At 40.5% G+C, this 12,463-nt stretch overlaps 1 protein-coding gene across 11 annotated transcripts in view; it reads left to right on the top strand.

The window, feature by feature from the left end:
- Positions 1–12,463, top strand: part of CDKL5 (cyclin dependent kinase like 5) — a 1,071,204-nt gene that overhangs the window by 940,686 nt on the left and 118,055 nt on the right. The gene's annotated exons all lie outside the window — the stretch shown is intronic.

The raw sequence follows: 12,463 nt of genomic DNA, 5'->3' as shown, positions 1-12,463 counted from the left end.
TTTTGCTACAAGCAAGATTTTTGGGTATAGCTGTAGTCCACGTCAATCTCTTTAGTAGAGTAGTGGTGACTTTAAAGCAGATAGAAAGTTGTAAGGTAGTCCTTGCTTGGTTTTCTAACGTATTTGCTGCCCATGGTATAGAAAGCCGGAGTAGGTTTACTCTGTTCTTTCTTTTTCTACAGGTTTCTGTAAGGAGTATGTGTCCTTTCACACATTGTAAGCTGGCCTCCTGCCGGACGGCTAGACTGCAAGTAAGTGCTTTTGTCTTCTAGGTTTGGAGACTTGCACTAAGAAATGTTTTACTGCAGTTTTTATTGGGACATATCATTTGGGAAGGATTTTATTTGGCATTGGCAGGCACTTATATGTGTGAGACGTGTAGGTTTTTCTTTTTTATGACACGATGAGTCCACGGATCATCATAATTACTAATGGGATATTCACCTCCTGGTCAGCAGGAGGAGGCAAAGAGCCTCACAGCAGAGCTGTTAAATAGCTCCTCCCTTCCCTCCCACTCCAGTCCTTCTCTTTGCCTACGTTAGTGATAGGAAGAGGTAAAGTGAGGTGTTAGTTAAAGATTCTTCAATCAAGAGTTTATTATTTTTAAAGTAGTGCCAGAGAGTGCTGCTTTGTTCTAGGGTGTAGCTGTAGTCCAGATAAGTCTCTTCAGTAGAGCTTTTGGTGGCTTTAGAGCAATGGGAACTTGTGGGACATAATTCTCACTGCGCCTCCCATACTGATGCTGCCCTAACTCGGATGGCTTAAGTAAGATTACTCAGGCTCTATCCTTTTTTCACAGGGCTATGTAAGGGAGAGGACCTCATAAACCTGCTGAGCTGCCCTGCTGTCGGGCAGATTTTAAAGGTAAGTGCTAACTTTTTATTCTGGGTCTGGGAGAGCTCAGGGGAAGTGGAGCACTTTATTGGGACATTCCTCCTATTCCTATAAGGGCTATAACGCTACCTTACTGCGGTAGCAGAGGTCCTGTGACAGCACATTTTAGCACACTGGGGGAACTAAGTGTGTATTGTGGGGTCCTCAATCACTTGGGACACAGTAATAAGACTCAGGATATAATTGTTTGAGTCTCTCTCTTGGGCTATAACGCTACCTTACTTGCGGTAGCAGGGGTCCTGTGGCAGCACATTTTTAGCACACTGGGGGAACTAAGTGTGTATTGTGGGGTTCTCAATCACTTGGGACACAGTAATAAGACTCAGGATATAATTGTTTGAGTCTCTCACTTGGGTTTTAACGCTACCTTACTTGCGGTAGCAGGGGTCCTGTGGCAGCACATTTTTAGCACACTGGGGGAACTAAGGGCATATTGTGGGGCCCTCAATCACTTGGGACACAGTTTTATGACTCAGGATAATTGTTTGAGTCTCTCACTTGGGCTAACGCTACCTTACTTGCGGTAGCAGGGTTCCTGTGACAGTACATTTTTTAGCTGGGGAAACTAAGTGTGGCTGTATACATAATAGTGTGGTTCAGTTAGCTCCCGGTAGCCTCTCTATAGATATTAATGGTGACCGGGAGAATGTTTAGTGATACACCCACGTTGGGCGGAGTTACCTTTGGCGCCATTTTTTGGCCGCACCTTCCCCTAGCTTAAGGCATAGGCATAAAGAAAGTGCCGGGTAATGGAGTATTCTCACACCCACGAGGGGCAGAGCTACGTTGTGGCTGTGTTAGATTGCGTTTTCCACCTCAATTAGTGTTTTTTCCCTCTCAATGCGGGTCCAGCCAGCGCTGTGAGAAGTACAGCGTTTCAGACTTACTTATGTTTTTTATCGTATCATTTATACAAAGAAATAAACAGTTTAATATGTCTTTGTCTGTCATCAAACTGAGATAAATGAGTCTTATTGCATTTAAATGGACACCTCAGCAAAATATCTGGGGTGTAAGTAGGTGCTTCATTATTGGATTGCTACCTCATTCCTGCGTGCAAAAAGAAATTTAAAGGGACAGTAACGTTTTTTATCTGTTAATTTTTATTAACAGAATTTCAGCTGTTTACTGTTACTTTGTGATTTAGGATGGAACAAGAACACACACAAGATGAGTTACTTTTTAAAAATTAAAGAGACAGTAACGTTTTTTTATGTGTCAATTTTTATAAAAAAAAATCATTTTTTTCTGAACCTACTCCTTCTAAGGCCTTTGCTGTTTAGGAGTCTGTTGACAATGGTCAATCTATGCCACAAATTTCTCCTATAGTGTCCCACTAAACTTTATGGCCCACATGCAGTGCCCTGCGCTTCCTTTTCAACTCCACCCGGAGTTATTCTGAATTTCATACATTATATGTTCTTCCCATGAGGTAGAAAGCATTACTAGAGGAATTAGTCTCAATCATTTACAATAGAAAATTGTTTGATTCAGTAGTTACTATTCTGAATGGTTCTTCCCTGTTACCTGAAAGAGGAAGATACTTCGGGATTATCTGAGAGAGAATTCTTAGACATTATTTTATCCTGAGGCACTTCCGTTTGTTACTTTAGGACCCGGGGCAACTCCGACAGTACCGGGGTATGCTATCCTAGTGCGTCCAGTAAGTTATAAGGAATGGAAAAGACCGCATTCCCTATATTTACAAAGATGTTTCCCATAGCTGACTCAGCTAAGGAGGCTGGGCTAACATTCCCTAAGGTGGAAGGAGTAGTTTCCAGCTTAGCTAAGAGAACTACTATTGCCTTTGTGGATAGTGAAATTTTCAGAGATTCTACGGACTAAAATTAAATAGAGTTTTCAATGACTACCAGCTGTAGTACCGTCACTAGTGTGACATATTGGTAAGTCGGGAACTCCCCTAGGTAAAATCCAGGATAGGATAAAGGCTTTTAATTTGACCCTTCATGTTATCAAATTGGGAGCATAGGTTTCAGGTTTCTCTGTTCCAGCTCACAGAACTTTATGGTTAGAGCCTTGTTCTACGGATGCATGCTCTACGTGTACGCTTTTTGTGATTCCTTACAAGGGGAAGACCTTGTGGGAATCTAGCTTGACGGACATAATTCTTTTGATATTTACAAAAAAAATTAAAAAAATATATATATATAAATAGATCCTAATAGCCTGCTGTTGAATCAAAGACAGCATGAAGGACATGCCCCGATCCTGGATCGGATCTTGTAGGGGGCAGACCCAGGCTTGGGTTAGAGATGTTCAGAATCCCTGGGCAATAGTAAATAGTGTTCCAGGGATTCAAATTAGAGTTCAAATGTTTTTCTTCCCAGAGGCAGGTTTCTGCTTTCACGACTATATGCAGATCAGTCAAAAGGAGAGGTGTTCTTACACTGTGTAGGAGACATCTCAGACCTTGGAGTGATTGTTCCAGAGTCTGGGTTTTTTATACCAATCGGTTTGTGGTTCCCAAAAAAGAGGGAACCTTCAGACCACTTTTTAAATCCAAAGAGTCTAAACAGATTTTCTTAGTATACCGTCCTTCTAGATTGAAGCTATTCATTCCATTCTTTCCTTGATCCAAGAGCGTCTATTTAGGGCATCAGTGGATTTAAAGGACGCGTACCATCATGTGCCATTCCCAAGTTCTACGGTTGGCCTTTCTGGACAAATGCTTCCAGTCCGTGTCTCTTCCTTACAGCTAGCAAGATTCCACTTGGACATGGCGTTATCCTTCCTGTGGTCTCACAGGTGGAAGGTAAATTTGGAAAAGAGTTCCTTAGTCCCAAGCACGAGGGTAACTTTCTTGGGAACCTTAATAGATCCCATATCAATGAAGATTTTTCTGACAAAATGTCAGGAACTCAGAGGTTATCAATACTTGTCTAGTCATTCAGTCCACTCCTCGGCCTTCAGTGGCTCAGTGCATGGAGGTAATTGGGCTAATGGTGGCGGCAATGGACATCATCCATTTTGCTCGGTTCCATCTCAGATCTATGCAGTTAAGCATGCTCAGGCAATATATCAGAGATTATACAGATGTGTCTCCTCGAATACTACTGGAGCAGGAAACAAGGGATTTTCTTTAATGGTGGTTGTCTCTGGATTATCTCTCCCACGGATCCTGCTTCTGCAGCCCATCTTGAGTGATTGTGACAACCGACACCTGCCTTCTAGGGTGGGGAGTAGTCTGGGGCTCCCTAAGGGCTCAGGGAGTTTGGACTCATCTAGAGTCGGTTCTTCCTTTAAACATTCTGGAGCTGCGAGCGATCTACAAGGTTCTTCTGGCCTGGCCTCGTTTACCCTCGTCCCAGTTTATTAGGTTCCAGTCAATCAAAATGACATCAGTGGCTTCCATCAATCATCAGGGAGGAACGAGGTGTTCCTTAGCGATGACAGAGGTATCCAATATAGTTCAGAGGGCGGAGGCCCATTTTTGCTGCCTGTTGGCGAGCTACATCCCAAGGTGGAATTTTTGATTGGAACAGCCAATAGAATGCCAGCTCAATCCTATTGGCTGATTGGATCAGCCAATAGGATTTTTTCAACCTTAATTCCGATTGGCTGATAGAATTCTATCAGCCAATCGGAATCCAAGGGACGCCATCTTGGATTATGTCATTTAAAGGAACCTTTATTCGTTGTTAGCCATCGAAAGAAGAGTATGCTCCGCGCCGGATGTCTTGAAGATGGAGCCGTTCCGCTTTGGAAGGATGAAGATAGAAAATGCCCGTCCTGAGGACCACTTCTGCCGGCTTCGTTGAGGACATCTTGCTGCTTGGATGAAGACCTCCTGGTAAGTGAATCTTCGGGGGTTAGTGTTAGGAATTTTTAAGGGTGTATTGGGTGGGTTTATTTTTTAGGTTAGGGTTTGGGCTGCAGTAGAGCTAAATGCCCTTTTAAGGGCAATGCCCATCCAAATGCCCTTTTCAGGGCAATGGGGAGCTTAGTTTTTTTTAGTTAGGCTTTTATTTGGGGGGTTGGTTGTGTGGGTGGTGGGTTTTACTGTTGGAGGGGTTGTTTGTATTTTTTTTTTTTTACAGGTGAAAGAGCTGATTTCTTTGGGGCAAGCCCCTTAAACTGCCCTTTTAAGGGCTATTGGTAGTTTAGTTTAGGCTAGGGTTTTTTTTTATTTTGGGTGGGCTTTTTTATATTAATAGGGCTATTATATTAGGTGTAATTAGTTTAAAGATCTTGTAATTTGTTTTTTATTTTTTGTAATTTAGTGGGGGTTTTTTGTAATTTAGCTAATTTTATTTAATTTATTTAATTGTATTTAATGTAGGGAATTTATTTAATTGTAGTGTAGTGTTAGGTGTTATTGTAACTTAGGTTAGGTTTTATTTTACAGGTAAATTTGTATTTATTTTAGCTAGGTGGTTATTAAATAGTTAATAACTATTTAGTAACTATTCTACCTAGTTAAAATTAATACAAACTTGTCTGTAAAATAAAAATAAACCCTAAGCTAGCTACAATGTAACTATTAGTTATATTGTAGCTAGCTTAGGGTTTATTTTATAGGTAAGTATTTAGTTTTAAATAGGAATAATTTAGGTAATGATAGTAATTTGTATTTAGATTTATTTATATTATATTTAAGTTAGGGGTTGTTAGGGTTAGGGTTAGACTTAGGTTTAAAGAGTTAATACATTTAGAATAGTGGCGGGGACGTTGGGGACGGCAGATTAGGGGTTAATAAATGTAGGTAGGTGGAGGCGATGTTGGGGGCAGCAGATTAGGGGTTAATAGGTATAATGTAGGTGGCGGCGATATTAGGGGTTAATATTATTTAACTAGTGTTTGCAAGGCGGGAGTGCGGCAGTTTAGGGGTTAATATGTTTATTATAGTGGCGGCGATGTCGGGAGCGCAGATTAGGTGGTTAATAATTGTATTTAAGTGTTTGCGATGCGGGAGGGCCTCAGTTTAGGAGTTAATAGGTAGTTTATGGTTGTTAGTGTACTTTTTAGCACTTTAGTTATGAGTTTTATGCTACAGCATTGTAGCGTAAAACTCATAACTACTGACTTTAAAATGCGTTCCGAATCTTGGCGGTAGAGGGTGTACCGATCACTTTTTGGCCTCCCAGGACAAACTCGTAATACCAGCGCTATGGAAGTCCCATAGAAAAAAGGCTTTACGAAATTTAGGTAAGTTGATTTGCGGTAAGGCCAAAAAAGTGTGCGGTACACCTATACCTGCAAGACTCGTAATAGCAGCGGGCATTAAAAAGCAGCGTTAGGACGCTGCTTTTTTACCTTAACGCATAACTCGTAATCTAGCTGTTAATTTGGTTCTAAGAATTTTTTTTTTTTTTAGCCTGTGCACCATTTGGATTCCCAGCTTTTGGGGCCTATCTATCAAGCTCCGAACGGAGCTTGGCGGCCTGTGTTTCTGGCGAGTCTTCAAACTCGCCAGAAAAACAAATTATGGAGCAGCAGTCTAAAAATCGCTGCTCTGAGCAGGCGGACAGGAATCGCCAGAATTCAACCAGATCGAGTACAATCGGGTTGATTGAAACCCCCTGCTGGTGGCCCATTGGCCGCGAGCCAGCAGGGGGCGGCGTTGCAATGCTGAATACGGAGAGCGCATTGCTCTCCGCATTCAGCGATGTCAGCAGATCAGGTCCGACAGACATTTGATAAATAGACCCCTTTGTCGTTAAAGGTTTCGTTTCTTTTAGTAATTCCTGCTGTAAGTATAATTTGTGTTTTTCCTGCTCTTTCCTGTGGGCCTCCTTATTTGGTTTGCCATCTGGATAATGCATTTTTTGGATCTACTTTAATTTCTTGCCTTAAGTGGTGTCTTTAGACAATGTTATTCATGAGTTTGTTGCTCTTTCTTTTTGTTCAAAAGATTCTATGGAGAGGTTTCTTCATATTTTGGGTGTTGTAAGAGCATTGAAATTATATTGGTACGCTTCTAGTATTTTAGACAATCCTCTATTTTGTTTGTTTTCTTTTCTGTTTTTTTTTCTGTTTTCTGTCAAAAGCTGTTTTGGTGGCTTCCTGATTAAAGCTCTTGATTCATAATCTTTTTTTTGGAGGTAAGTTTTCCTCCTCCTAAACATCTTACTGCCCATTCTACTAGGTCAGTTGATTTTTCCTGGGCTTTTTAGAATGGCCTCTGTTGTTTAAATTTGCAAGTTAGCTTCTTGGGTCCAAACCTGCCTAGCAGATTCTGGGTGCTGGTTCTTCTTTTCATATATTTTCCAGATTCATCCATTTTGATGTTTTTACTATTTCTAAAGTGGCTTTTGGTGTAAAAGTCCTTTATGCAGTAGTTTCTGGACATTAAAAAAAGGGGGTTTTGATTTAAAGGATATAAATAATTAAAAATGATGATGTCCCTCGCTCATTACTCATGGACTCCCAACAGCTTGGGTATTAGTTTCCTAGGAGCAATGGCTTGCAGACTCTCATCACCTTTATGAAAGAAAATATAATGTATGCTTACCTGATAAGTTAATTTATTTCATGGTGATGAGAGCCCATTTTTTGCTAGATTTTAATTATATATTTTTTCTTGTTGCTGTTTAAGTGAGCACGAGTTTTTCCCCTTATCCTTTTTTTTCTTGCTCTTATCTTTTCCTACCTGTCTTCTTTTGCTTGAAAATGACTCATGGGCTCTCATCACCATGAAAAAATTAATTAATCAGTTAAGCATCCATTATATTTCTTTCTTAAATTGTGCCAAGATTAAATACCATCCATTGAAGGATTAAAAGTACAAACTATCAGCCAATCTTCACAGTGACTGAACATTATGAATGCTATTCACCACCCTGGCTGTCTACCAGGAATGTTTTGATAGTACTAGTAGGAGTACTAGATTTAATCTAACAACTGACTTGAGATATGTGAACACTATCCACCACCCTGGCTTACTGCCAGGAATATGGTGATTACACTATATGAAATCTGTACTTAATTAAACTAAGAACAATATCAACTGGTAGAGAGCAAGTTAAAAAAGCAAATGTCCCCTAATGCGGCCGGGTTTCACTTTTGCTTCCTCAGAGGTGTGATAAGCCCAACCCATATCCTACTTTTGTGGGTATCACATAAACATAGCTGATAATTTGCTAGGAATATTTGGAGTCTCACAATGGGCCTCTGATTTCCATTCCTGTTACTAACCATTGTAATCAGCTTTTGTCCTGGAAGGTCTTGTTACTTTTGGCTATTTCTTCTGCTAGAAAAGTTCCTGAGTATTCTGCACTTTGTTGTGAGCCTCCTTATCTTGTTTTTCATCAGGATAAGGTAGTTTTAAGAACTAATTTTAACTTTTTGTCTAAGGTGGCTTCATTTGAAAACATCAATCATGAGACTGTTATTCACTGTATTTATCCTAATCTAAAGAATTCCAAGGTGAGGCTTCTCCATAATTTGGATGTGGTTAGAGCTTTGATGTTTTTTTTGCAGGCTACTAAGGATTTTAGACAATCTTCTAGCTTGATTGTTCATTTTCTGGTTCCAGAAAGGGCCAGAAGACTACTGCCATTTTGGTAGCCTCTTGGTTGAAACTTTTGATTCATAAAACTTACTTGGAGATAGGTCAGTCTTTTGTTACTTTATGGGCCTTTAAGAATAAAGCCTCTGTTGATCAAATTTGGAAGGCAGCTACTTGGTCTTCCTTACATACTTTTTCTAAATGTATGTGTTTGCTTCTTCTGAAGCAGCTTTTGGTAGAAAAGTTCTTCAGGCAGGTGTTTCTGGGAATTATAATAATTATTATTTTTAGTTCCCAGGAGTAAAGGATAGTGGACCCTCACCACCTTTATGAAAGAAAATATAATTTATGCTTACCTGATAAATTAATTTCTTTCATGATGGTGGGAGTCCACAAACCCCCGCCCATTATTTTCTATTTTGATTGTTTTTTTCTGGTGGCAGTTCAAGTATGCACCTCCTTTTTCTTGTATTGCTCTTATTTTCTTGTCCTACCTTCTTCTTTTCTGGCTTGGCTATATGTCAGACTAGTTTCCAGTAAGGTGGGATGGGTTTAAAGGGTTCGGGATCTTTGCCTCCTTCTAGTGGTCAGTAGTATAATTCCCAGGAGTAATGGATTGTAATCTCTCACCACCATGAAAGAAATTAATGTATCAGTTAAGCATAAATTATATTTTTTTCTGGAAAAATATTTCATATTTCCTCCAAATTTAGTTGTTTAGTTATTATTATTAATTAATAGTAATATCTATTATTTATTGAGTGTTGATATATGCATGAGCCTGGCAGTACATATACAAATTAACAGACCCTTTCTATATCGGAGTCATGTTTATACATTTAGGGCACATGACAGCAGTGACACATTTGCACTGTTAGCAGTGTTAATAACAGATTTGCAGTACAAGACACTTCAGATATTCTCAGTTGGGTAGAAATCTCATTTGGTGATATTACTGCAATTTATTTTCCTGGTCATATGAACATCTAAGCAGTTTTCCAGAGTCATCAGAAGATTCATATTGACAAACTTCTCTCCTCAGTGATGTTTTTTCCAGAAATAAATTTGCTGCAACAACTGAAATCGTCCAGGTTGGTTCTTAGGAGCAGGATTTTCCGCCTTTGTCAATTTTACACAATGGACAAAATGATATATTCTTATTTGTTAGAGCATGTCGTTTTAGTACTAGCTCCCCTGCAACTCTGTGTTTACCCCCCGCAAAGGGGTTAACCACATAGTTAAAATAATATAAAATTGCAAAAAGAAGACCCTTTAATTTGTTATAGCATTTTATTATTGCACTATTGCTTGAAAAAAATAACTGTGTGTTTAAACCATGCACAGTTAAAGTCAGCTCCAGAGCAGCAATGCACTGCTGGGACCTAGCTGAACACATCTGGTGAGCCAATGACAGAAGGCATATGTGAGTAGCCACCAATCACTAGCTAGCTTCCAGAAGAGATTTCCTGCTACTTATGTGCATATGCTTTTCAACAAAGGAAAAAGTAAGCTTGATAAAAGAAGTGAATTTAAAAGTGTCTTAAATTGGCATGATCTATCTGAATTATGAAAGTTTAACATGTATTTCTCTTTAAAGTACCTCTTGACAGCTGCAGAGAACTCCTAATTGCCACTGCTGATTGACTTACCAGCCATTCCTGCTCAGGACCAGCAGTTCTCTGTGGCTCCCACTCAGTACATTAACTATGTGCTTTTTACAGAGGTTAAATACACAGAGCTGCAGGGTTGCTAATGGTAAAATGGCTTATTCTAATTATTTGGATCATGTTATTTTTGCTCTGTAATGGCCCTTTAATGTTTTTTTCTCTTACTGTTTTGCTACCAAATATGTTTCAGTAAATCAGAAGGGAAAACAAGGTGTTGTAAAGTGGTTTTCAGGTTCCTCCCTTAAATTCTACCGAAGGTGATTTCTGCTTTGAATATTATGGTCCGTTCATTCTAAGAACAAACAAGTTTTATCTACACTGGTTTGTTATCAGAGATCTCAGATATGTTTTTAGGTTTGTAGGGAAACCAAAAGTTAGATTTTCTTTTTTCAATTTTGGTACTAGTAAAGAGCCAGAAAGCTTCATCAATTTCTTTAGCAAATTGAATGGCTATTGAAAAAGCTGTATTATTCCACTTGGGTTGTTACAACTTGACCCCAAATTGTCTAATCATTTCGTACCACCCATAACTATGCCCAAATGAAGCACATACACCAAAGTGGGATAAAAAAGGCTGCAGCTTATTTTATTAATTTTCACAACATAAATAACTTTTTAAAACACAAAACCAGAAACCAGAGCTTCTCCCACCAAATTCATTTTTTCCTGTGCCTGCACCCATAAGGCACGTCTCCCCATGAAAGCCACCTCTCCTGTCTATCCCAACAGGAGGTACCAGGAACCCCAACCATGGTGTAAGCCAGCACCCAGGGCAAGCACCCCGCCACAGCTCGACCTACCAACGAGCACCGCCCAAAACAGCTGCGGCCAACTCAATACCCTCTTTTAACGTGAAGTTAAATAAATGTAAACCCACCTCATTTAGGTGGACCCCATCCCGCAAGAAAAAACATTTTCCAGATTCCCCCTCGAACTCAGAGTGCCTCAAGGCGAGGCCCCCCAACTTCTTAACATGGCTGCTTACCATATGATTCACCTTACGCCGTGAGTTTTCTAACCTAACACAATCCCAGGCAGACTGCCAAACCAACCGGCATTCTATGTCGGACCAATCAATCACCAAACCTGGGAATAATGCACACAGCCGATCCAAATCCCACTTGATCTTATCAGCTAGGAACTTCTGAGCCATGAAACCCAGATCATTACCTCCCAGGTGAACAACCAAAATATGAGGAGGAGAAAAAAGCCTAGCATAATTCACAACTGTCTCTAACAGCTGGGACCACCTCATACCCCTGATACCAAACCACCTCAGAATAACCTTCTCATTACTGAAACCCAACTGAGCCCCGTTTTCTTTTACTGCTGCCGCCTTCCTTGCCCAAAACACGTAAGAATGACCGACCAGCCAACACCTCAAAGGACCTGCAAAAGAAAAACAATTTAGCAAAACCTCTAAATCACTAACCCCGGCATCACATACACCCTGAAACAATCAGACCCCCACCTTCCAATCTTTTTAATTAACGAAGGCTCCAAACCCAAAAGCTGAGCTTCCCTCGCCGCCCCGATACGGAAAGAGTGTGAACCGAATTCACTAGTTTTTAAACCCAACAAAACAAGAGACTTCCTAAGAACCAAGACAAACTGGAAAACTGAAAGAACAGAACCGTCCCAATGAATGAAGAAAGCCTCATTCGCACCCGTCCTGACCTTCAAAAAATCAACAACCGCCCCAACAGGGCAACAATGACCACCGACCACTCTCAAACTTATCAATCTACCCTTACCCAACTGGTCAGTCTTGGACTCTTGCAACCATATTTCCAGCGACCCTTTATTCAAACAAATATCACTACAACGAAGCCCACTTGCACATTTCTTGTTTTTACCCACTAGCTCGGAGATCCTAAAAACCCTGAAAAAAGCCAAGACAAAAGCAGCCTGGAACAATAGAACTTCAAATTCAGAAAAACAAACTTGAGGAAGAATTGCCACCAACCTCTTCAACAAAGAAAAAACTACCGGCCTTCTTCCGTCCCTAACAGACTTCCTTCTGCACAAACCCTGGACAGCCATCCTAACCACAAAATTCTTAGTAACATCCTTCAACCCACCTAATTGAAACAAAAAAGCCAGAGCAGCCATTCTCTTTCGAATCTCAGCTACAGAGAATTGCTCCATCCCCCATTGTTTTAACCATTCCAACAGGACTTCCAGACAAATTTCCCCCGAAGCCATCCAATCCCGGCTTCCCGCCACTGAAACCCACAACTGCCATACCCTGGTGTAAGCCCTCCAGGTAGACTGAGCAAGAGCCCCTTTTACAAGGTCCCATATTACTGATAGCCCAGTAGCCACAATTCCCTCGGGCAAGTCACACCTTCCGTTTCTGCTTCCGGAGCCTCCAGCCTGAAACGCTCCCAATGAAAATGGGACAAGGCATCAGCAATTGAATTAACTTTGCCTG

This window comes from Bombina bombina, chromosome 3 (assembly GCF_027579735.1).
Source record: "Bombina bombina isolate aBomBom1 chromosome 3, aBomBom1.pri, whole genome shotgun sequence".
NCBI classification, from domain to species: Eukaryota; Metazoa; Chordata; class Amphibia; order Anura; family Bombinatoridae; genus Bombina; species Bombina bombina.
This window is presented reverse-complemented; position numbering and strand designations above follow the sequence as displayed.